This window comes from Chinchilla lanigera, unplaced genomic scaffold (assembly GCF_000276665.1).
Source record: "Chinchilla lanigera isolate Chin_1 unplaced genomic scaffold, ChiLan1.0 scaffold00012, whole genome shotgun sequence".
Taxonomy (NCBI): Eukaryota; Metazoa; Chordata; class Mammalia; order Rodentia; family Chinchillidae; genus Chinchilla; species Chinchilla lanigera.
In genome coordinates, this window is record NW_004955413.1 from 7,111,543 (window position 1) to 7,134,307 (window position 22,765).

At 44.1% G+C, this 22,765-nt stretch overlaps 1 protein-coding gene across 2 annotated transcripts in view; it reads left to right on the forward strand.

Annotated features, from left to right (window-relative positions):
• Window positions 1-15,830: 15,830 nt before the first annotated feature.
• Window positions 15,831-22,765, forward strand: part of Styk1 (serine/threonine/tyrosine kinase 1) — a 61,120-nt gene continuing 54,185 nt past the window's right edge. For both annotated transcript variants that reach the window (XM_013511640.1, XM_005378924.2), the window contains exon 1: window positions 15,831-16,117. The gene's annotated coding sequence lies outside the window, so the exon portion shown is untranslated. The remainder of the gene's footprint in view (window positions 16,118-22,765) is intronic.

A 22,765-nucleotide genomic window follows, 5' to 3' on the forward strand; every position in this document is an offset into this window, starting at 1 on the left:
CGTGTCCCTGGAATATATTGTCTTGCATTAACATATGTAGGTATAGTTAGTGTTTAACATGTGAATTAGTACTTTTTAAAAGTAAATGTAGTCATACGAGTTTGAGACCATAGAAAGTCAGATTCATTTTGAAATGCACAGCTGGGAATTACTGAGTTCATGTCTGGGTTGAGCGGTAGGCATGGATTGTTCAGTGTACTGCATCTGTTTTCAGGTTAACAGCTTCAGTTTGCCTATTAATTTTCTTGAGATTCTTGGAGGAGTTAGTAGCTTTTTACGTTGTGAACTTCCAGCCTAGAGTTTGGAATGTCATTCTGTGTGCTGTACGTGTACACCATTGTCGCTGGGAATCAGTCTCAGGACCATCTTCTTGGGGACAGTCAATCTCTTCTGTAAATTGGTGTCGGTACTGCATGGACTGTATGCACACCCTTCATAGACCTGAAGTCACCTCTAGATTGCATGTCACCCAATTGTGAACGTTAAGTAGATAGTGGCTGCACTGTACTGGTGAAGTGATACTGCAAAACAATTGAACGTTTATTCCTATGTTCCTTTGCTGTTCGTATTTCTTCATCTGAGAAGTGTGTATTCATCTCAGATGACCATTTTTCGATTGGGTTTTTAAATTTGGGGGATCTGTTTTTTTTTTTTTTGAGTTCTTTATTCTGAATATTAGTCCTTTGTCTGAGGAACAGCTTTCAAAAATTTTTTTTTGGGTTGTCTCTTCATTCTTGGTTGTTTATTTTGCTATGAGAAAGCTTTTTAATGAGATGAGATATCAATTGTTGATTCTTTGTGATAGTTCTTTTGCGATCGGGGTTTTTTTGTTCATAAAGTCTTTAGCTACACCAGTATTGGTCTCCAAGAGTGGTACCTATTCTCTCCTCCAGCAGATTTAGTGTTTCTGTTTTAATATTTAGATCTTTGATCCATTTCAGTTTTAGCTGAGGGTGTGATAAAAGGTACGGGTCTAGTTTTAATCTTCTGCATGTAGGAAGCCAGTTTTTCCTGCGCCATCATTAGACAAGCTTTCTTCAGCGAACATGTTTAGTTTCTGTGTCAAATGTAAGGTGACTGAGTGTGTTTGGAGTTGTTTCTGAATCTTCTAATGTGTTCCATTGATCCTTAGGTCTGTTTTTTTGCCAGGACCATGGTTTTCTTGTTTGTTGGTTTGTTTTATATCACCATAGCTTTGTAGTATAATTTCAAATCATGGATGATGATACCTCTTGCCTTGCCTTAGTTTTCAGAATTGTTTTGCTATTCTAGGTCTCTTCTGGTTCCAAATGAATTTTGGGGAGGTTTTCTGCAATTTTGTGAGGTATACTGTTGGTATTTTTTGATCAGGGTTGCATTTAATTTGTGTAACAATTTTGGAAGTATGTCAGCATTAGGTTGTTTATGTGCATTTGCTCTATTTTCTGATATAATTCACCGCTGTAAATTTCCCTTGTAGGACTGCTTTCATTGAATCCTATAAGTTCTGGTACATTTTATTTGCCTTATTGTTTAACTGTAGAAATTTCTTCTTTATTTCATCTGTGACCCATTGGTTGTTCAGGAGGGTGTTATTTAATTTTCATGTGTTTATGAAGTTATTGTGGTTTCTTTGGCCATTGATTTCCAGTTTCATTGCACTATGGTCTAATAATATGCATGGGATAATTTCAGTTCCTTTGCATTTACTTAAGTATGTTCGATGAGCTAGTCTGTTGTCTGTATTGGAGACTGTCCCATGTGCAGCTAAGAATGTGTATTCTGATATGGGGGTGGAACACTGTAGACACCTACTAAGTCCATTTGTTCAAAAGCTTAGTTTACTTCTGCTGTTTCTTTGTTTTTCTCTCTAGCTGATCTGTTTGTGACAGTGGGTTATTCAGGTGTTTCCCCATTACAGTTGTGTTAGTGCTTACTGATTTCTCATGGTCCCTTGGTTTTTGGAAGTCTTTCTTTTCAGATCGCTAATCACAATCTTCTAGATCTGGTATTGTGTCCTTAGATTGAAACATTCTGCTGTGTATACTTACAGTGGAATTTTTAATCTCCTGGGTATCTGTTTGAATCTGTTCCATGGATTCCATTTCTTTCCTGTGTTGAACATTTATGGTTCCCATCATTTTCCTAAGCTCTTCTAGATCCTCTCTGTACCTGCTCTAGATTCACTAATCATGTCCTTCATTATGGTCACCATCTCTGTTGTTGTCTGAGGTATTATTTCTGGTTTGATTTTCTTCTAGAGCCTGATTCATTGCTCTTACTTCTGCTGTTACCACTTCAGAGAGTCCAGGTGGGTGGCTTTCAAATTGTTCCACCTCATTGCCCCCTGCATTTGCCGTTGGTGAGCTGGAAGTCTGCATCTTGTTGTCTTGTTGCCCTGTCTTCTCATTTTATATTATAAACTATATATCTATATCTATCTTATCTGTCTATCTATATATGTACTATCTATCTATATATTTAGTTTAATTTCTGTGTTGATGCTTGTAAATTGTTTATTAGAGGTAGCTTTATTGCTAGTCTTTAGAACCCTTAGGTAATGACTCCTTCTTGGAGATGTCTTCCAAGCGTAGCTGGCTTTGGGGTTTTGAGTCTATTGTAAGATCCTACCCCTTCCATTTACTGGGGAGGAGAAGTTGCTGCCTGTTTGGCCTAGCCCCTGTTTCTTTGGCACTGGCCGGTAATATTGCTTTTGACTCTCCAGCAATCTCAGTCTTAGCATACAAGGAAGAACAACTGATTGCACCACTTTAGCCAAGGTGAAATGGTGAAATAATTGTTCCAATCAGTAATGAAAGTAATTTTACCCTTGGGTTAAAATTTAAAGCAGGTTATGGGAAAAATAGAGAAATAGAAGAGGAAGAGATTAGAAGCAAGGCTGGAAGACGAAGGCTATGCACACTTTGCAACCCTGGCAAAGGAGACAGGAAGGAGAGAATGAAGAAACGAACAGAACAAGACAAGGTAGAACCATGCTCACACTCACGTAAAAACAAGAAAAAGAAGAAAAGCTGAGAACGGAACAAAAGAAAATAAGTGTCTACTTCAGAGTGTCTCTTCTGTCACCTGTAGTCAGAGGAGGCAGACAGAGCTTGGATCCCCTGTTGATTGAAGCCAGCAGTGGAATTGCGGTGGGTGGTGGGTAATCCCAGCAAGCCTGCACCTTTAGTTCCACTGAGGCATCTGGACTGTTGTAGGCTGAACTCTTGGCCAAGGCTCGGAGCCAGAAACCAGAAGCGGCCTGAAGTAGAGACAGTATTTAACGGTGAGGGTACTCATAGAGAAATGTCCTCAACTGAAATATTGAAAAATCCACAATATCTTTAGACAACACAGTTATGATCAGGTGTATATTAGAATGTTATATAATCAGTGCAAATGATGAATATTATACAAATACCATTATAAAAGAATAGGTAGACTTAAAAAATGTGTCAAGCAATGCAGTAGACTAAGAATTTTTTTACAAGTGTTTGAAATCTCCAGACTAAAAGTGCTTCCAAATGAACAGGGACAGGGAAAGGGGTATTTTCATAGCATAGATGCATACATTGCCATTGCAGGGGCGCTGCATATGTGCATATGTGTAAGATGGCTGAGGTAAGACCTGTTCTATGAAAGTTTTCTAAAGGCAAGTTCAATCAAATTTGGTATTGAACATCTAACTAAAAAGAACTCCACGTGTGTGTGACTACATTCAAAGCATATACTCTGAAAGGTCAAAGAAGAAACTAAACATCAAACATGGTTCAGAAAATGTTTATTAGTGTAACAAATTTTGCACTAAGATTTTAATAATCAGTAATATGATTTGAAATGTTTTATTATTCTCAAAAAGTATTGTCAATAGTTTGGGATATGCGATTTAAAAATTTTTTGTTGTGTTTAATTTGATTTTTTTCTTTTGTACTGAGCTACATCCCTACCACTTCTATTTCATATGTTGAGACAGGATCTCATTAAGTTGATCAGTTGCATAGGCTGGGCCCAAATTTTGATCCTCCTGCCTGTACCTTCTGAGTAGCTGGGATTACAGGTGGAAGCACCACTCTGGACTTGTTATGTCAACTAGTTAGGTATTGTTACATAATTACTTTCAAAGTAAATGGGACATGTTCATTATAAAGTTAATTTTTAAAGAGCTCAGACAGTTCTTTTATGCTAAGTATAGAAATAAAGCATTCATAGGTGGCAAGTTGATTATTTTAGTAACAAGACACAAGATAACAAATAATACTGTTTCCAAAGCCAATAGCAAATTTTTTTTCAAAACTTTTTTTTTGCTTATTGTAAAAAATGAGTTCACCTCAGTTATTCATTTTTTTCCCAAAACTTTTGGCTAGGTAGCATATTCCTGCCAGTACTTTCCACAGAAGCAGCAAAGTAGGAGTGTTGCCTTTCTAAGAAAAGAAAATGGGTAATATTTTAAATATGAAACTGAATATTTTGACAGATGATCGTACTAAGCCTCTCTATAGGACAAGCTTTTTTTTTTTTTTTTTTTAAACTCAAAAAGAGTCTCACCGCCGACTAGCCGTGAACTCACTATTTAGCCCAGGCTTGCCTTAATCTCAGTCTGTAGCTTCAGCTGGCCTTGATCTCACAGCAGTCCTCCTGCCTCAGCCTCCCAAGTCCTGGGATTTCAAGCTTGCACCAGTACCTGGTGACAAACTTTTTTAAGTTATCACTCCCCCTCTCATTTCAAAATATTGAGATTAGATGATTAGTTTTGCCTTGCAAATTATCAACTCCTTCATTTCATGTAATTTTCATTATTTCCTCAGAATACCTCACCTTCCATATGAGACACAACCCTTTGGTCTACGTGAATGTGCCATTGTCACTGTCTGTTGTAAAGCTAGTGAATTGTAATGAATTTTAATGGAGACTTTCATATACTGTTCCCCCACCTCAGTGGTGCTGGAGATCGCAACCAGGCCGTGCACATGCTAGGCCAGCATCCTGCCCCGACTCCCTAGTATAGTTCACCATTAAAATGTAAGGAAATCTTTGGTTTTTCCTCCCCATTTACATGTATTAGACAGAAGTAACCTAAGTACTAGGTATTGTAAATACACTTACCTTTATTGAGACATGTATATTTTTCCCTTTTACTGGTGTAAAACCTTGCCCTGAAAACTTAATACGCGTGCATGTCTCAGGGTAAACCTTGCCAGTTACTGTAATCAGCAGTCTTAAATTCCACTAGGGTGTATAGTCACTACACTTTTGTCCTGTGAGTGTGTTTGGTTGGGTGGCTCCCCCGGGCCGTTCTCCCGATGGCTACTTAGGAATAATCTCCTTTGTGCTGTTGTCGTCTTTGGACAGCGGTTGCAGTTTCTGGCATCATCCAGCCCGTAGCTGGGGCAGTGAGGGAGCCCATGGGCTTCACAGCAGAAGAGACATCGCTGAGGCTTTCAGGCCGTGGGCAAGAGCTAGTTAGTTACAGGGTCCTGATGGTGCTGGAAGCGTAGTTCAGTTGCCCCTAAGAAAAGTAGGTTAAGCCAGGTGTGGTGGCACCTGCCTGAATTCTAACACGCAAGTTTCAGATCAAGCCTGGGCCCCTTAGTGCCTTAGCCAGACCTTGTCTCTAAACAAATAAGTAAATAGGGGTGGGGATGTAGCTCAGTGCAAAAGGCGAAGGTTTATTCTTGAGTACTGTGGAGGACCACCTGCACAACTCTTTGAAAGAAAACCAGTTATCTCCATGTCAGCTAAACCTGGTCCTCTTTCCTTATACTGATGTGTACAGAGCTGGCTAGGACTTATCCTTTAGTTGGCTTTAAGCCCCGCACCTCTAACCTCCTCTTTTCCTTTCTTTCCTCTCCAATGCAAATCGGTACAGCTGAGGTGACAGTCAGTGTTACCCCACCCCTGTAGCTCCCCCAAAACCACATGTGAGCTGGGGCGAGCTGGAGAGCTGTGCTTCACACTGTCGGATCCAGCCTTGAGATAAGAGGCTATGACTTCCCAGGGCATGAAAGATGACACATCAGAGCTGAAGCACCCATCCCAAAACATTAGATACTACCGCAGTTGTGTCATGCAGATGACTCTGCACGTTCTTCTCTCTGCATAATGCAGAGGTGGATTCAGGCCTCCTACCTAGCCCAGCTCTCAGCACTCATGTACTTCCTGCCATTCTCACAGTCACTATTCTCAAGCCACTCCTTTCTTCACAAATTAATAAAACCCAGGTTCAGCCCTGGGTTGAGGTCTTTGTTCAGTTACTAGCTGCACTTAGGACTCCTTGGCTCCCCACAACTACAAATATGCCTTAGTGTGTTTATTCTCACCATGGGTTGCACCGGAAGTGGTAGATTGGAACTAACTCACTAGAATTCCAATAACTTTTTTTTTTTTAATTTTAAGAGTAAAAGAAGGATAACATAATAATAGGAGGGGCTTACCAAATTACAGACTAAGTGGTAGAAAATTATCAATGGTTATTGTTTTACATATTGTTATCTATAAGATAGTTTCTCAGGATCCAGTAACTTTTCATGGGATTTCAAATATAAACTTCCCGGACCACTATGAGGACTGGGAAGGGCTCCTTATGGAGTACAAAGAAGAAAAGAAAAGGAAAGAGAGGAGGGGAGGAGAGAAGACAGGAAAGAAAGGAAAGGAAAAGAAGAGGTTAGAGGTGCAGAAACGCCCACTGTCTTCGGTGCAATTCCAAGGTATAATCTGCTAAGTGGTAGACAGATTTCAACCATGAGCTTCCTCACTGTGATCACCAGGCTCTTCTCTTTATGAGTACAGAAGGACTAAACAGTAAGTGCACAGCTGTGACGGAACCAGGATCTGTGCTGAGCTTGCCCATTCATGAATTAATTATGCTGCTTTTTAGTTCTTCAAAGATTATTTAATACCAATTTTACAAAAAAAGATTGGTAAGAAGTGGCATTTCAATAACTATCAGTCAGGGTTTACTAGAGAAACAGGTATGACACAAGACATACAAATGTACACGAAATTACAAGTTTGGCTTACAATGGTCAGCCGCAGAGTTGGATGAGGAAGTGTGCAGAGGGTGTCTGCGTGCTGGAGCTCGAAGAGTCCAGTCCAAGGCCTGGAGCTCACTGCAGTGTCTGTGTAAGTCTGTATCAGGAGGTGGATGGGTCTGTGATGGATGCTGAAGAATCAATGACAAAGGCCAGAGTCTACACCGGAAGGCTGAAGAGTCCCAGGCAGAAGCCAGACAGTCTGCACCAGAAGCCAGGAGATGACCAAGCTGAAGGGGAAGACTGGAGCTTCCCTGGAGAAGCTGCAATCAGTCCTTCCTCATTTTCCTTTTATTATATTCAGCCTACCCATCCTGGGGGTGGGTGTCCTTTACACCCACACCATCTCTGTGCCCTCCTCTTGCATAGGTTCAGAATGAATACAAAGTAAGGACCCTGGCTCTCTGCTGAGGCTCTTAGTTAACCTTCTAAACTGCTCGAGTTGACACAATGAACAACATCCTAGAGTGGTAAGGGTGTGTCCTTTTCACACCAGGATGCAGAACTGCTGAGCCACTTAGTTAAGCTTCCAGACTCCTCCAGTTTCACAATGTATCAACCATAACAATTTAAAACTTTACAACTTCCCTGGGTTTATTGAAATTTTCTCTTTGCTATTATGGTTTGTGTGTAGCTGTCCCCTCAAAACCTCATGCAGTCATGGGGCGGGCTTCTAGAGTTTTTGATTGACTCATGGTCCATGCTGGGATTATGGGTGTGAGTGCTACACCCCGCCTAGGGCGGGTAGCCTGCATACAATCTAAGGGAGGGAAAGAAGCTTGCTCTCTGCTGCTCCTCCCCTTTGTTCTTGTTGCTTTTGCTGTTTTCTGCTGCCATGAACTGCTCCCCTCTGGAGCTAGCTGAATATGGACTGAAACGTCCACAAACTGAGCTAAGTAAACTTTTCCTTCCTTAATTTTGGGCATCAGGTATTTTGTCCCAGCAACAAAAGAAAAATAATGAAAACACTTGTAGACCTACTATACATTAAATTGATATATACTATATGTTATACTTACTATGTAACATTATAATATATATCTAGTGTCATAGATATATATCTAGTGTCATACTTACTATGTAACATGTATATCTAGTGTCATATATATAGTGTCATAAACCTATATATATGAATAGTTAGCATAACTCAGGTTACTGGGACATAGAGACAAGGTGAGAGTTTATGAAGATTTGTGGAGATTTCATTCTGTAATGATGTGTAGATCTATAGCATAAGTGAAAAATTGATAGAATGACATAAAGGGCAAATAGGTTGAAGCACAGTATGTTAGCTATGAAATTCTAAGGCCAAGAATTTGTTTCTGAGATAACCCACGAAATTTAGTCCTGAGACAGAAACACAAGTAACTATAAGGTGCACTACCTCTATAAGTCTTTGAACCATTTGCTTCAAAAACATGTACAGCTACACTGCACATTTAAACCAGAGGGAAATGGAACCCTTGAATCATTGCTACATTCCTTCGTTTCACAAATATTTATTAAGTGGCTGTTATTTGCCAGGTATTGTTTTAGGTTCTGGGGATACATTTGTGAACAAAACAAGATCCTGTCCTTATTCAGTTAGGGAAGAGAGATGATAAATAAGCAAGTGTATAATATTTCCAGGCACAGTAAGTCCTAGAGGAAGAGATAAATGGCAGCAGTGATGAATACGACAAAGTGGGGTAGGGTGGTCAGAGAAACTTCACTGAGCAGATAACCTTTGTGCAGAGACCTGAAGGAAGTGAGGGGACTCAGCTGTCCCAGGAATAGTAAGTCACAAGAGCGCTGGTCTAGGAGTGTGTTTAGGGTGTTTGAAAGACACCAGGAAGCCAAGGAGATGCAATCAGAGGGGTCCTGGGGATCTCAGCCCTCGAACGATAGAGCGAGAGCAACCTTATGCTATGCGGAGTGTCCACGGCATCTGACGAAAGCCTGTCTCCCCTGGGTACTGTTCAATACACATGACGAATTTCCCTTTGGTTTTTCTTGTCCTAAACTCCAGATGTCTGCACTGTTGACATAACATAAATTAAACCTTAGTAAGATTTGGGCTTCCTAGTCTCAACATGTTTCTTAATCACTTCTTCAAGATTTTAGTACATAGCTACATTTTTATAGCTGATTTTTGCTGGCAATGTTTGCATATTCAGTATACATATGTCTTTAATACAGTATTTAACTTGGAAACTCTTTCTTTCAGATCTTAACCTTGCAGCCTACTCTCTGTGTGGGCATGGTCAAGCCACAACCCCTGAAGTTCAGTTTCCCTACAGTACAATTAAAAACTCGTGTTCCTCACAATATCTATTCCACTTCCCACAGGGACAGGATGATGAAGCTAAAACTGTTTTGAGACCTCAGTTTAAGATCATAGCTTTTCCTGATCTCATATTTGAGAAACTCTTGCTGGCAGCTGGCTAGCACCTGTAATGCAAGGACATGGAATAATAAATCCTGGTCTTAGCCAACAAGGAGAGCACAGCCTGTGGAAGAAACAGACAGGGAAACCATTAGCAAAGGCGAAACACTTTGGGTGCTATAGGAGAACTGGCGTGCACTGGAAAAGCTTCTGAGTGAAATTCACAGATTGGCTTCTGAGAGGTGAGTGGAAACTCTGAAGAGGCAGGAAGGTTCATTAGGCAGTAAATTAGGGGAGGGGCATCACGAGCATACTGTGAACAGTGCAAGTCCTCTTGTAGGGGGGAGGTGGTCAGTATTTCCTGGGTTTTCATTGCTGTTTCAGTGAGGATGAATAGTCAGCGTAACTCAGGTTACTGGGACATAGAGACAAGGTGAGAGTCTATGGAGATTCATGGAGATTTCATTCTGTAATGATGTGTGGATCTTTTTTTTTTTTTTTTTTTGGTTTTTCTCCGATACCGGGAACTGAACTCACGACCTTGCGCATGCCAGGCAGGCGCTTTTGCCGCTGAGCTAAATCCCCAGCCCCGGTGTGTGGATCTTAAATGGGGACTGTTACATGATAAGCCTTTCTTGGTGGAAAGCAGTCATCCTGCGGGAACATGAAGATTGGAGGAAGATGATGAGCAGGGGAGGCCGGGTTGGGAGACTCTTGCTTAGCCAGGTGCGGTGGCTCACACCTGTAATCCCAGCACTCTAAAAGCCTAAGGCAGGTGGATCAAAAGTTTAAGGCTAGTCTGGGCAAATTAGCAATTTAAAGATCCCGTCTCAAAGTAAAATATAAAAAGTGCTGAGGATGCAAAGGCAGTAGGTTCAGCCCATAGTACAAAAAAAATTTAGGGGATGTAATGGTTTGTGTCTACATGTCCCCCCAATGTCTCCTGCATTTTTAGATGGGCCTTTTTAAAAGGTAGCTGAATCTAGAGTTTGTGAGTGATTCACGGTTCAATGCTAGGATTAATGGTGCTGGGGTTAAGGCTGGGTGATTGCTGGGATCAGCCCACTGATTGGATGGGCACTGCCCTAATCCCAGCAGTCTGGATAAGATAAAAGGGGCAGAGAGAGGATGATTTTCCCCTCATTCCTCTCTTGTTACTTTTGCTGTCTTCCACTGCCATGAACTGTTGACCCTCTGCCATGTGCCACCCTGCCTTGGATCCAGCCGAAACCTCTACAAACTGTGAGCTAAATAAAACTTTCCGTCCTTTAACTTTGGGTGTCAGGTATTTTGTTCCAGCAATGAGAAAAGTAACCAAGACCGGGAAAGTGAGGAAAAAAGATTTTTACTTAAATCCAGGTTAAAAAAAAAAGAGGGGACCAGGTGCGGTGGTGCATGCCTATGATCCCAGCACTCAGGAGGCTGAGGGAGGAGGATCACTAAAAGTTTGAGGCCAGCCTGAGCTACAAAGTGAGTTCAATGTCAGCCTGAGCTATGTAGCGAGACCCTGGCTCAAAAAAGAGGGGTATATTTATATAATGGAAGAGAGGAAGGGCACAAGGTAAAGAGAGATTTCAAAGGTACAGCGACTGTACTTGGCATTTAATAGGATGAAAAAAATGTAAGCATTTGACAGCATTTCCTCGCTTTCTGTTTGTACAGCCCCATGGATGTGGTATTCTTAATTTAAAGCATACAGTACCTTAGGGCACAAAGTAGCTATGTAAAAATTTGCATTTAAAGTGTTTATCAAATAATTAGTATCAGCCTTTATAGAATTATTTAGTGGTATATATTAATACCCTATCCTTTTTATTGTTCATTGAGGTAGGTGGAAATAATATAAAAGTTTTTCAAAATCAGCTTCAGAAAAAAATCAATTTAGATTGAATATATCTCAATAATGTAGCAGAAAGGTATATGTCAGAGTTTTGATTCAGTATAGTCAAATTCAGCTTGGGAAATTTAGGGTCTTAGTGAGGATCTGTCTCAGAATAAATGGGGGCTGGAGATGTAGCTCAGTGCAAAGGCCCTGGGTTCGATCTTTAGTATGAAAAAAAAGAAAAAGAAAAAGAAAGAAAAGACAAAGGTACAACCTAATTATACTAGATTGCACAGGTATAGAATAATAGAAAATTAGGTATTACTAACAGTAAATAATAATATGACAACACTTATATGGTGCCTTCAGTTTTTAAGTACTTTCATTTTTTTTTTTCTGGAACCGGGAATCTAACTCACGACCTCATGCTTGCCAGGCAGGCGCTGTGCTGCTGAGCTAAATCCCCAGCCCCAGTACTTTCAAATATTTTTTTAAAATTTGAACTTCTCAAGGCCTCTGTAAAATTCGTATCTTTTCATTTCTATTTTACACATAAAAAACACTGGGAGGCCAGGCATGGGGGCGCATACCTCTAATCCCAGCACTTGGGAGGCCAAGGCCAGCCTGGGTTACACAGTGAGACACTTATCTCAAAAAACCCACCCAACCCACCAAACAAATAAATAAAAATTGAGAGTTAGCTCAAGTCCCATTTTCTATTTAGTGTGAGTGTGCTAGATTGACAACAGGTGTTCAGCTTGTAACACCTGATGAACTGAACCAGATGAACTGAACCAGCGCGGTGCTGGGTGTGGGAGGCCCGCCTGAGGATTTGCTGGCAGCATAAGAGGCAGAACTGGAGAAGAAGAGGTGCTGTTAGGGAGCTGTAGGTTCTCCTGGAGGAGCTTGTCATGCTGGCTTTCCTCGCAGGAACACGGCTGTTCTCATTTTCGAATGAGCTTGGGACCTTGTTGTGACTGAGAATGGCTAGGGTTCACTTCGGGGGAGGTGGTGCTCTGGTCTTTACTTTGAGTGTCGCTTCCTGGCTCCTGTGCAGATCCCTCAGCCTACTGGCACAGATCCTTCATCCCGCTGGCACAGACTTTCTAGCTTCCACCACTGACCGTTGGGCCTTCCCAGTGCAGATCCAGGAAACAAACTTGTCATGGGCTCTAGGTCTTCAGCTGGACTCACCAGGACACTGCTGTGGGATCCAGGCCCTTAGCTGGATTCTTTTGGTCTTTTGTGTGTGGACAGATTTCCTGCCGTCTCTTTGTATGACTCTTTGGGTGACTATTATGAAACAATCCCATAAATTTTGTGTCCTGTGTTATATTGTTCCCCTTGCAAACCCTGAACTACAACCATGAGAAGTTTTTTCCCACTAGTCAGCTGTTGGGAGTGGGATGGGCCACCGGCTGGCAGGTCCTCACTGGACAGAGCTGAGTTGGGGCTGCTGGATGCTGACCCCCCAGAGACAATTCACTGTGAGCAGTGCAGAGTTTGAATCAGGCAAGATGATCTTTTATTCAAGAATCAGAAAATCATGGAATATAAAATTTGTCAGGGGCTGGGGATTTAGCTCAGCGGCACAGCACCTGCCTGGCAAGTGCAAGGTCCTGAGTTTGATTCCCAGTACCGGGAAAAAAAAAACAAAAAAAAAGAAATTTGTCAAGGACCTAAGGCTAACCTAGTCTAATGTGTTCATTGACAATTCAGAAAACAGAACCAGAAACTGCCTCAAGTTGATGTAAGCTATGGAACCCAGCTGCAGGTAGTGATCTCTTAAGCTGCACTGCATGATCCTGTGAGACTAGGTGGAAAAGGAAGAAAAGTGAGTGAAACCAAGTGGTTGGCAGGACGCTCCAAATCACCACTTTCCCCCACGTGGGAACATGAATGTTACTGACCAGGATAAAAGTAGTTGGCGAGTAGGAAGTTTCTATATGGTCAGTAGCATGTACAAAACTGGTGTTTTACAGCAAACAGGCTGTAAAGTTGATGTAGAGGCCTTGACTAGAAGATTTTCTAAGCAGTGTTTGGTAGACGGAATAATGGACCTCAGAGGTGTCCACACGCTAATCCTCAGAACCTGTCATTATGCTACCTTAAGTGGTAAAAGGGACATTATAAACGAGACTAAGAGCAGGACGTGGTGGTGCACGCCTGTAATCCCAGCACTTGGGAGGCTGAGGCAGGAGGATAGCTGTAAGTTTGAGGCCAGCCTGGATTACAAAGTGTGTTCAAGGCCAGCCTGAACTGCACAGTGAAACCCTGTCTCAAAAAAGACAAGAGAGAGAGACAGACTAAGGCATTGGTGCTTTAGGTGAGATCATCCAGTGGGTCCAATCCAAAAACCACACGAATCTTTAAAAGTAGAGAAACTTTCCCAGCTGTGGTCAGAGAGACACAGCAATGGAAGAAGGACCAGAGAAAGTGTGTGAAAGCCCTTACCAGCTATTGCTGGCCTTCCAGAATGAAGAAAAACTTTTAATATAGTTTTTGAGTTTTGTGTGACTTGAATTATTAACATTTCTCTAGAATACAGAACTTAAATGAACATATTTGTGTGTATCTTTTCTTCAGATACCTGATATGATAGAAACGCTGTAACACAGGTGTGTAGAGAGCGGATCCTGGATGGAACCGGCTTCTTTACTGAGAAGAATACAGTTCTGCAAGAAGATTTAGTGAATCCAAACCTGTGTCATGCCTGTGTGCATACCCAGTGAGACAATGCGAATGAAAACAGTTTTGGTGAGGAGAAAAAGAATGAAAAGTGGGCTGGGGTGAGCTGCTTGGTTGCAGGACCTCAGCGCTGAGAAATTTAGACAGCGCCGGATGTCTCCTCACCAGAGATCGCGCTTCTGTGGGCACAGCTCCAGTAGGTAGGAGCTTGGACCCACGAATGTGGGAGACGTCTTGGATGCTGGAAACAGCAAGGGAACATTCTTTTCAAGGCCTTCCAGAGAGCAATACAGGCCAATCAGTTCCTTGATTTTCACTCAGGGAGACCTTTATTGGATTTCTGGTTTACAGAACTGTGAGATAATAAACTTGCATTGTTTACAGCTGTGTGATTTGTTACATCAGCAACAGAAGACTAGTGTGCAATATAAGGCTAGTATATAGTGTAAAAGGAAGAGCACATACACAAGGTCTCTAGGATACACCGACCTGGTGTAACCATGAGGCTATCACCATGACATCCCACATTTCCGTGTCTCTGCCTTTCATTGGTTGTATAACCTCAGTTTTGTTAAAGAGCTTTCCTCAGTGGTCCCTGGAAATCCTAAGAAGCTAGGGGACCTCGCCAATCCTCAGTCACCTAAGCCCCAGCTCCCACATGGAGCAGGCCACTTCCCCGTCTGGTTTCAGTTCCCTGCGGTGATGTCGAGGTTCTCTCAATGCCTAGAAGTCTCATTCACACTCCAAGCACCGCTGCAGCGACTGCACTGCTGTTTACAGCTTCCAGGGCCTCTCTGATAAGGGCGTCTGAGAAGCCCCAGGACCGCGTGGAGCCCCCAACCACCCACGGGCTGCTCACCCTCTCCTGAGTCCAGCTGGGCTGTTTTCGGATGCAGCTGGGAGAGCACATCTGTCTCACTTTGCTTTCCATTTCTTTGAAACAGTTTCAGAGCAGCGCTAGCTACTCTGTATGCCACATCTGTTCCTGCTTGTGAGTGAAATGCCTCTCCCAGCCAAGCTCACAGTGCGCTTCCCTAGCACTTGGCTCCAAGCCAAAGGATGTGGAGAGGCAGGCAGCACTGACTCTGAGGTATTCTTGTGAGAGGACGGTGCGGCCGGTGCTTTGATTTTTCTTGTACTAAAGTATTTCCCAGGGATTCCTCCATTCTTATGTAAATAAATTACGGAGTGTCTCCTCCACCGGAATTAGAGTTGGACTTGGTATCTATCCTTCCTGGCCATTGCAGAAGCACAGTTGAGAGAGAGATAGAGAGAGAGAGACAGAGAGAGACAGACGCAGAGACAGAGAGACAGACAGAGAGAGAGACAGACAGAGTGCAGAGAGAGAGGGAGAAGGAGAGAGAGAGAGAGGCAAAGACAGAGAGAGAGAGAGAGAGAGAGGGCACGCTTGAATGAGTGCTGTGTGGGAGCTCACTGGAAAACGAAGGATCACCAGTGTGCATTGTGAAGTGACTCCCTCCGGTCCTCCATGTGGGCACAGCAGGTAGCCGGAGCTCCACAGACCCCACTGAGTTACTGAGGAGGCAGAAATAGCCGTCTGGCAGGGACAGGAGAACTAAAACACTGCCGGAAAGACGCATGATAAATTCCATGTGGACGGGCAGCATGCCTATCCTCTTCACTATTTCCTCAGCACTTCATGGGTTTGCAAAAACATATAGTAGATGCGCGATTCATTACCTGCTCCTGGGAGTTTTATTTCCCCTGGTTGGCATCCTCGTGGCACGGCCACGGCAGTGGTACTTCGTAATCCTTGGCAAAGAAAGGGGAGGTCTGACGCCTGCCAGCGCCCTGAGGACAGTGCTAGGGCCTCGGACAGGAGGTGGCGCCGTCGTCCTTCCCGGTGGCCCGGCTTCCCCCGGCCCGGGTCTCGCTCGTGCCTGGTGGGCCTGTAGTCCCGGGGTGTAGAGATGAGCGGGGAGCGCCGCCGCCGTCCAGATTGACGGCGTGAGCACAGTTTCCTGTGGCTCGTGTGTGGCGAGTCCCGGAAACCGCAGCGCCCGCAGGCTTCCCCTTGTGGGGAGCCGGTCCAAACTCCATCCTCGCCCGCAGCCACGCCCCTCCGCTGGCCGAGGACCTGCAGAGCGTCTGCTGGAGGCCGGCACACCTTGCCCTGCCCAGGCGGGTCACTGTTCACCCCGCCTCCGACGGGTCCAGTGCCACCTGCAGCCCGAGTGGCCGCAGGAGGAGGAGGGACGCACGGCAGAGGACGGGGTGAGTGCGGGTGAACGGGGGCGAGCGGGGCACGTGGGGGCAGCAGTGATGCCTGGGGTGGACTTCGAAGCCGGGGAACGGAAGGTGGAGGAAGCTGGGGGTGGGTCGACGCTTTTCCTGTGAGCAGACAGCAATCACCAGGTGAACTGACTAAGATTTCCTTGGAATAGGCATCCGTGGCTTTTGGCTTCTGTGTTTTTGTGGGGTTACACGTGTCACAGCAGGAAGGAAACCCGGGGATGAGCTCCGCTCCTGGGGAGGCGGAGGTGCAGGAACTGCGGGCAGAGGGCGGCTCGGACTCCTGGGTTCTGATCTCAGCTTTGGCTTCCTCATCCGTGAGGCACGGCTGCGACCGCCTCACTGGGCTGGGAGATATTTAAGTGAGATGATATCTGTAGCCAAGCTTAGGAACAGTGCTGCATGCTGGCCTCGTGGACCCAATCTCTTTTTTTCTTATTCTGTGGCCTTTTCTCTCCCTCTCTCCCTCTCTGTCCCTCTCTCGGTGTCGTCCCCACTTGGTCCTCGCTTGCCTCCTTCCTTGGTGTGGTCACTACTTCCTGTGTAAGGAATCCTCCCCCACCGAGCCCTGCACTGAGGCCAGCTCTCTTCCCACTGCTCAGCAAGAGCTGCCCGGCCAGGTGGAGAAGTTCACCCGGGGTCTGAACTGTGTGCCGCTGCCTGCTTCATCTGCACCCACCGGGATTTCCCCCAGCAGCCAGCGAGGGGTGATCTAGGTCTTTCCCGACTCCATTAGGAAATACTCGATTCCTTTCACTTTTGGCCTCCCCACCCCTGAGGGTGAGCTGGTCTCTGGTGCAGACGCCGCGGCTGCTCTGATGGTACAGGAGGGCTGCGCCAGTAGGGGGCCAGGAGACGCTGAGTTCGCCCTGCAGGATGTTATTATGGTCTGGTGAGGAAAGAACAGATAAGAAGCAGCAAATTTGGAATTAAGTGTGGAATAAGTAGGTTGGGTGCTAAATGCTCTGTATGAGTATATCATGTCCTGGACATAGTTTTCGTTCTTTTATTTTTTAATTAATGAGTTTATAGGTACATTTTAGGTCTACACAATGATCACATTCATCACAGGGAATCTGTACCTGGGCACGATGTAACTTGGTTCTTTTTTTCCCATTCCCCTCCTCTCCCATCAATGCCTCTTCCCCTCCTTATTTACGTGTTTTGTTTTCATTTTTTCCTTCTTTGCTCATTTTTTTCTATTCTCTTTCTTCCTTCCTCCCCCACCCAAGTTCTCCTTCCCGTTTGAGCATTTTCTTCCTATTTCACGATATCTATTCTACATTTTGTGGGCACAGTCTTTAACTGCAGAAAATGAAGTAAGAGGGAATAGACTTGTACAAAGGTAAGGCTGCGAATTACACAGACCTCAGTGCTGAGTGAAGAGAGTCCTGTCCTGAATCCAAGGGCTTGCAGGCTGTTTCAGACTTGGCACTCTATTTGTGACCAAAGAGGGAGGCATCTAACTTGGCAGTCTTTGGTTGTTTTACTGTTATTTTTCCCCGTAGTGGTAGATGTAGAAATCTTCAGGTATATTTCCAGACTTAAAGAAAAAAAAGTCATTCATTTTTTAACTTCTTCAGAATCGTAGTGAGGAGACTGGTTAGAAATGAATTGAGCTGGATGTGGTGGCTCATACCTGTAATCCCAGCACTTGGGAGGCTGAGGCAGGAGGATCATTTTAAGTTTGAGGCCAGTCTGAATTGCATAGCAAAACCCTGTCTCAAAGAGACAAACAAACAAAACAACAACAAAAAACCGAACAAACAAAACAAACAAATAAACAAAAAAACCCCAGTTAACATCTGAAAGAGGAAAAGAAAACAGGGAAGGAAGAAGGGTTCCTATCCACCCCTTGACTTGTAGCCTTATTTCACCAAGCTGCCTTTCCCTATAAGCTCAGGAGACTTCTGCAGCTGTTTCTCCCCTTCTGTGCTGGGTGCTGTAGCGTCTACCGCTGTCATAGTGGACACCACTTCCTAAGGGGAGCCTGCGGGAGGCAGGAGGTTTTCCTAGTACTCACTGTTTCTTTAGCCACCATCCACCTCAGCTGTACCCTAACTTCTAAACATTGTCTGCCCCCAACTCAATCTATTTCTCATTTACAGCACTGAAATGGCAAGGAATAGCGACAGCCGTGTGTGTGTGTGTGTGTGTGTGTGTGTGTGTGTGTGTGTGTGTGAGAGAGAGAGAGAGAGAGAGAGAGAGAGAGAGAGAGAGAGAGATAGATACTGGGAAAGATTGAACCCAGGGTCTTCATAATGGAATATATCTCCAGTCCTTTATTTTTATTTTTATTTTTATTTTTATTTTTATTTTGGGACAGGGTCTTGCCAAGTCACTAAGTTGCCCAGGCTGGGCTTGAACTTGTGGTCCTTCCACCTCAGCCTCTCACAGTGCTGGGATTGTAGACCTGTGCCATCACATTCAACTACAGGAGACTCTTAACTATTACCACAGTCAAAGCAAATTGAAGATGGTGATTGCATTTTTTAACTGACAGTTTTATACTCATGCTTAAAATTATCAGCTAAAATCATAAATGAAAAGAAACCTACTTTCATTTTCCTTATAGCTATTAACATCCTATACCCCCAAGGTAAATGGCCCTGTCCTTACATATTTAGGGGGATTCTTAAAACTGTCAGGTAATAGGATACATAGGTAGGTAATAGCAGGTAATTGTCAAGTGATAGGATATTCTAGACCATTGACCGAATTTCTATATATTATTTTAGGTTAAGTCAGAATTTTAGTAAGGAGACTGTTGGTTCATTTTCTGTTGCTATAACAGAGTACAAGAGACTGGATATTTTATAAAGGAAAGAGATTTATTTAATTCAAGAGGCAGGAAGTCCAAGATCGAGCTGATGAGCTTGGCAAAGGCCTGAAGCTACAGCTTGTGGAACAGTGGCAGGGGAGGAGGAAACATCGAGGAGCGGCCTTGCCTCCTAACCACCCACTCTCATGGTGTCTAGTCCAGTCCTAGGAAAAAGGCATCAGTTCTTCTTAGTGATCAAATTCCTTTAAAGGCCTCATGACAATGTGATCATTGTGGACTAAAGTTTGGAATAAGTTTCAGAGGGGACACACAGTAGAAGCCTAAAAGTCTGAGGGGAGAAATGTTTCAAGTTGTACAGTATGGTTATATGAAAGTAAGGTCAGCGGAGGGAGCAGGTATGGGGCAACACAACAAAGAGAAGGGAATTTTATTGGAATGAGAGTGATGGGCGGGACTCTAAGGGTAGAGACCAAATTCGCCTAGAGGCAAGGAATTTGGGTTTCGATGGGGTGAAGGTGCAGGACTGTTAATATGGGGGAGGATTTGATTTTGGCCTGCAGGAGGCTTTGGTTGACTGGGCAGGACATTTTCGGGAAGGGCTGACATTTGTGGATTAGGTTGGAGGAAGATATGTGTCAGGAAGTAAATTAGCTTACAGGTATCTGTCAGGCGGGGTTGGCTTTTGTAGGTTGGGGAGGGGGTTGGGACAGGAATGGACTCTAACAATGAAAATCTGGAAGACACATGCATAGTATTTACATTTGAAGTCAGGTGCTTTTTGACAAAAGCTCTGAAATGTTTGTTATAGTCACATAATCAGTGCATGATTTATCCAGAGGCTCTGTGTGGCTGGATCCATTCAGGGTGTGGCATTGGGTGACTCCTGTTCTAGCCATGTTGTGCTACCAACAAGATGATGAAAAACCTTTGCCAGAGGTGACAGTTTGGGGTTTTAGACAAGTTGACCTCAAATACTTTTTTTTCTGACAGTAAACTATCAGGACCTGTTGTGTATCAGAGCTACTCCTAGTTTGTGTCAGGTCAAAAAAAGGGCTGCAAGTGCACTTCTCCGAAGTCCTTCCTCGGTTGGGTTGGTGTGGACCAGACATGGGACGTACCTCTTAAACCTCAACTAAGTGCTCTATGAGGTCTCTTCACCCAGGACACAAACTTTCCGCAGCCCCTGGCCAGAGAGAGGCTAAAGCAGCTGGGAAGGATTTGTCTGAGCAGCAGAAGTGGCATACTTGGCCTGTAGTTCAAGGGTGGAACTAAGAATATCTGTCTTGATCTCTCTGACACAAAACATTTGTATCAGGTCCTGTAAACCTAGCCATCTGGCTTGAAATCAAATGGCTGCCCTGCCTCCTGCCTCTAGGGTCTTTCCCATCACTCCCAACATCTGACCACTTTACCATTCCTTGGGGCTGGTGTCTGGGAATGAGTCAGAATGAGTTCTGGGAAAGAAAACCAAAGGCATTGTCATGGTTTGTGTCTAGGTGTCCCCCCACAGCCTCATGCAGTCATGGGGTGGGCTTCTAGAGTTTTTGATTAACCCATGGTCCAATGCTGGGATTATGGGTGTGAGTGCTACACCCGCCCTGGGGCAGGTATCTAGCATACAATGTAAGGGAGGGAAAGAGGCTTGCTCTCTGCTGCTCCTCCCATTTTGTTCTTGCTGCTTTTGCTGTTTTCTGCTGCCATGAACTGTTGCCCTCCCTGAACTGTTGCCCTCTGCCATGTGCTACTCTGTCTTGGAGCCAGCTTTGTGGACTAAAACCTCCACAAACTATGAGCTAAAGAAACCTTTCCCTCTTTAATTTGGGTGTTAGGTATTTTGTCTCAACAGTGAGAAAAAAGTAACCAAGACGGGCATATTCTTAAAGCCCCCACAATGAAAACACCACCAGCATAAAAAGTCCACATATGAGGGAGAGGTTGGCAGAGGCTGGTTTAGATGCACGCTCACCCAAAGTCCTCACAGGCAGAAGACAAGTGAAAGTGCATTTGTGCTGTGAATTCCAACATATGGGACCTTCCTTCCTTCTCATTCTCATCTCTACAAGATTTAGCTGAGTACAAACACAAGTACATGTACAGGCAGCTTTATAAACAGTGGGACATTATACTAGGAGCAACACCACATGGAGATGCAAGAAATACAAGGCTGGTTGTAGTTGAAGAACTAATTAACTGATGGGCAGGATTCAATCTTTGTGCCCCAGGTTCCCCACTGGTAAATTACGGAGTTTAGATCTTGTTGGTTGCTTCAGAAGGGCTCGTTTTTTTGCACACATTTAGAATTTCACGGCATTTGCAGAGCATGTGCTGTACTTCTTAGTGTGTTCACAAGAGGAATTAAGAGATTGGTGGCAGGGTTGCTGTTTTGGTTCTGCAGCAGGGAGGTGTGGCTGTGGTGGCACAGGACATGCGGTGGCTGTCACCTTGCAGTGTGTGACTGCGATGGCTGTGTTTGCATCACGTCCAGAAGCCCAGGCAGCTCCCATGACCTGGAGTGACCTGCATTTCACTGTGCATCACCCTTGTCCATAGTTAACGATGGTCTAGCCATGGGTTCGTGATTGGGAAGTTTCACATCTGATTAGATCTCTGATTTATTTTCCAACTTCAGGTAAATTATCTCATTAAACTTTGGTTTCCATATGCACTATGAAGTTGATAAAACAGCCAGGATTTATTCTGAAATGATTTTCTACTACAAAAATGAAGATAATTTTTTTCAATCCATACTCCAAGAGGGGAAAGGGGGGCTGCTATTAATAGAGACCCCTCCAAGTGAGAAAGTCTCAAATGACAGCTCCAAACTGAAGCCTCTGTGTCTTTTACTGCTAGAACCAAGAAGCAGGGATTAAAGAAAAAAGAAGGGCATCTGGGAAGGAACTCATACAAAGGGCAAGGGAAAGACAGGGAAGGTCAGGGTGGTCTGTTAAATGACCAGCCTTGGGACCAATCTAAATGATAGATCAGCATATGGGGAGGACAAAGGCCAGAGCACTGGTTCCTTAAGGCAGTGTCCTTGGTCCTACTTGGACTTTTGGCCCTGTAGAGTACCTTTTAATCTCTGACCATAAATTCCCAGAGGTTTTGGGCGTGTGCTCTAAAAGTCCCTTAGCTCTGCATATCCATCTCATACAGACCTCTGGCCAACCCCTCCTCCCATATCCCCCTTTTTTGTTTTATACATGGGTTTGGGAAAAAGGGACGGAGTGAAGGGAGGAGGGATATTTGGTTTGGTGAAGAAAAGAGTCTAAATGCAAAGGTTGAGAGCCAGCTATTGGGATTCAGCCAATAGGCAATACTGCTGAGGTGATCTAATGTTGGAGGGTCCATTTGAAGCTTACAAAGTTGGGCCTGAAGCTGGCCCTGAAGACCAGTAATTTCTCTCTCTAGATCTGTATGAAAAGCACCATGGAGAAAATGTTGGACTCCTCCCCAAGATTTAGAATGACTGAACAGAAAGAATAGGAGTGATGCACATGGAAGGGTAACTGGCAGCACAGCTGAGCCTACCGTGTCCAAAGAGCTTCTTAATGTTTGCTCAGCCATCTGACAGCTGCCTCCAGTGCATCAAGTTTTTGTAACATTTTCCTATCAATATAGGTTTGAGTTAAGAGCTCAGAAGTGACATTTAAAAAATGTCCGTATATTGTTTGGGTAGTTTGGATGGAATGAACTAAGGCAATGGCTGCTGTGGCTACTCTCATGCCTCCAAACTGCCTTTGTCTGAGATATTCAAGTGCTGAGGTCATTTGTTCAAGAGCGGAGTCTCCCACCCAGTTGTGTGTAAGATTATTGGGGAGCTAGACTTGAACTCTTAGTCTTGATACAGC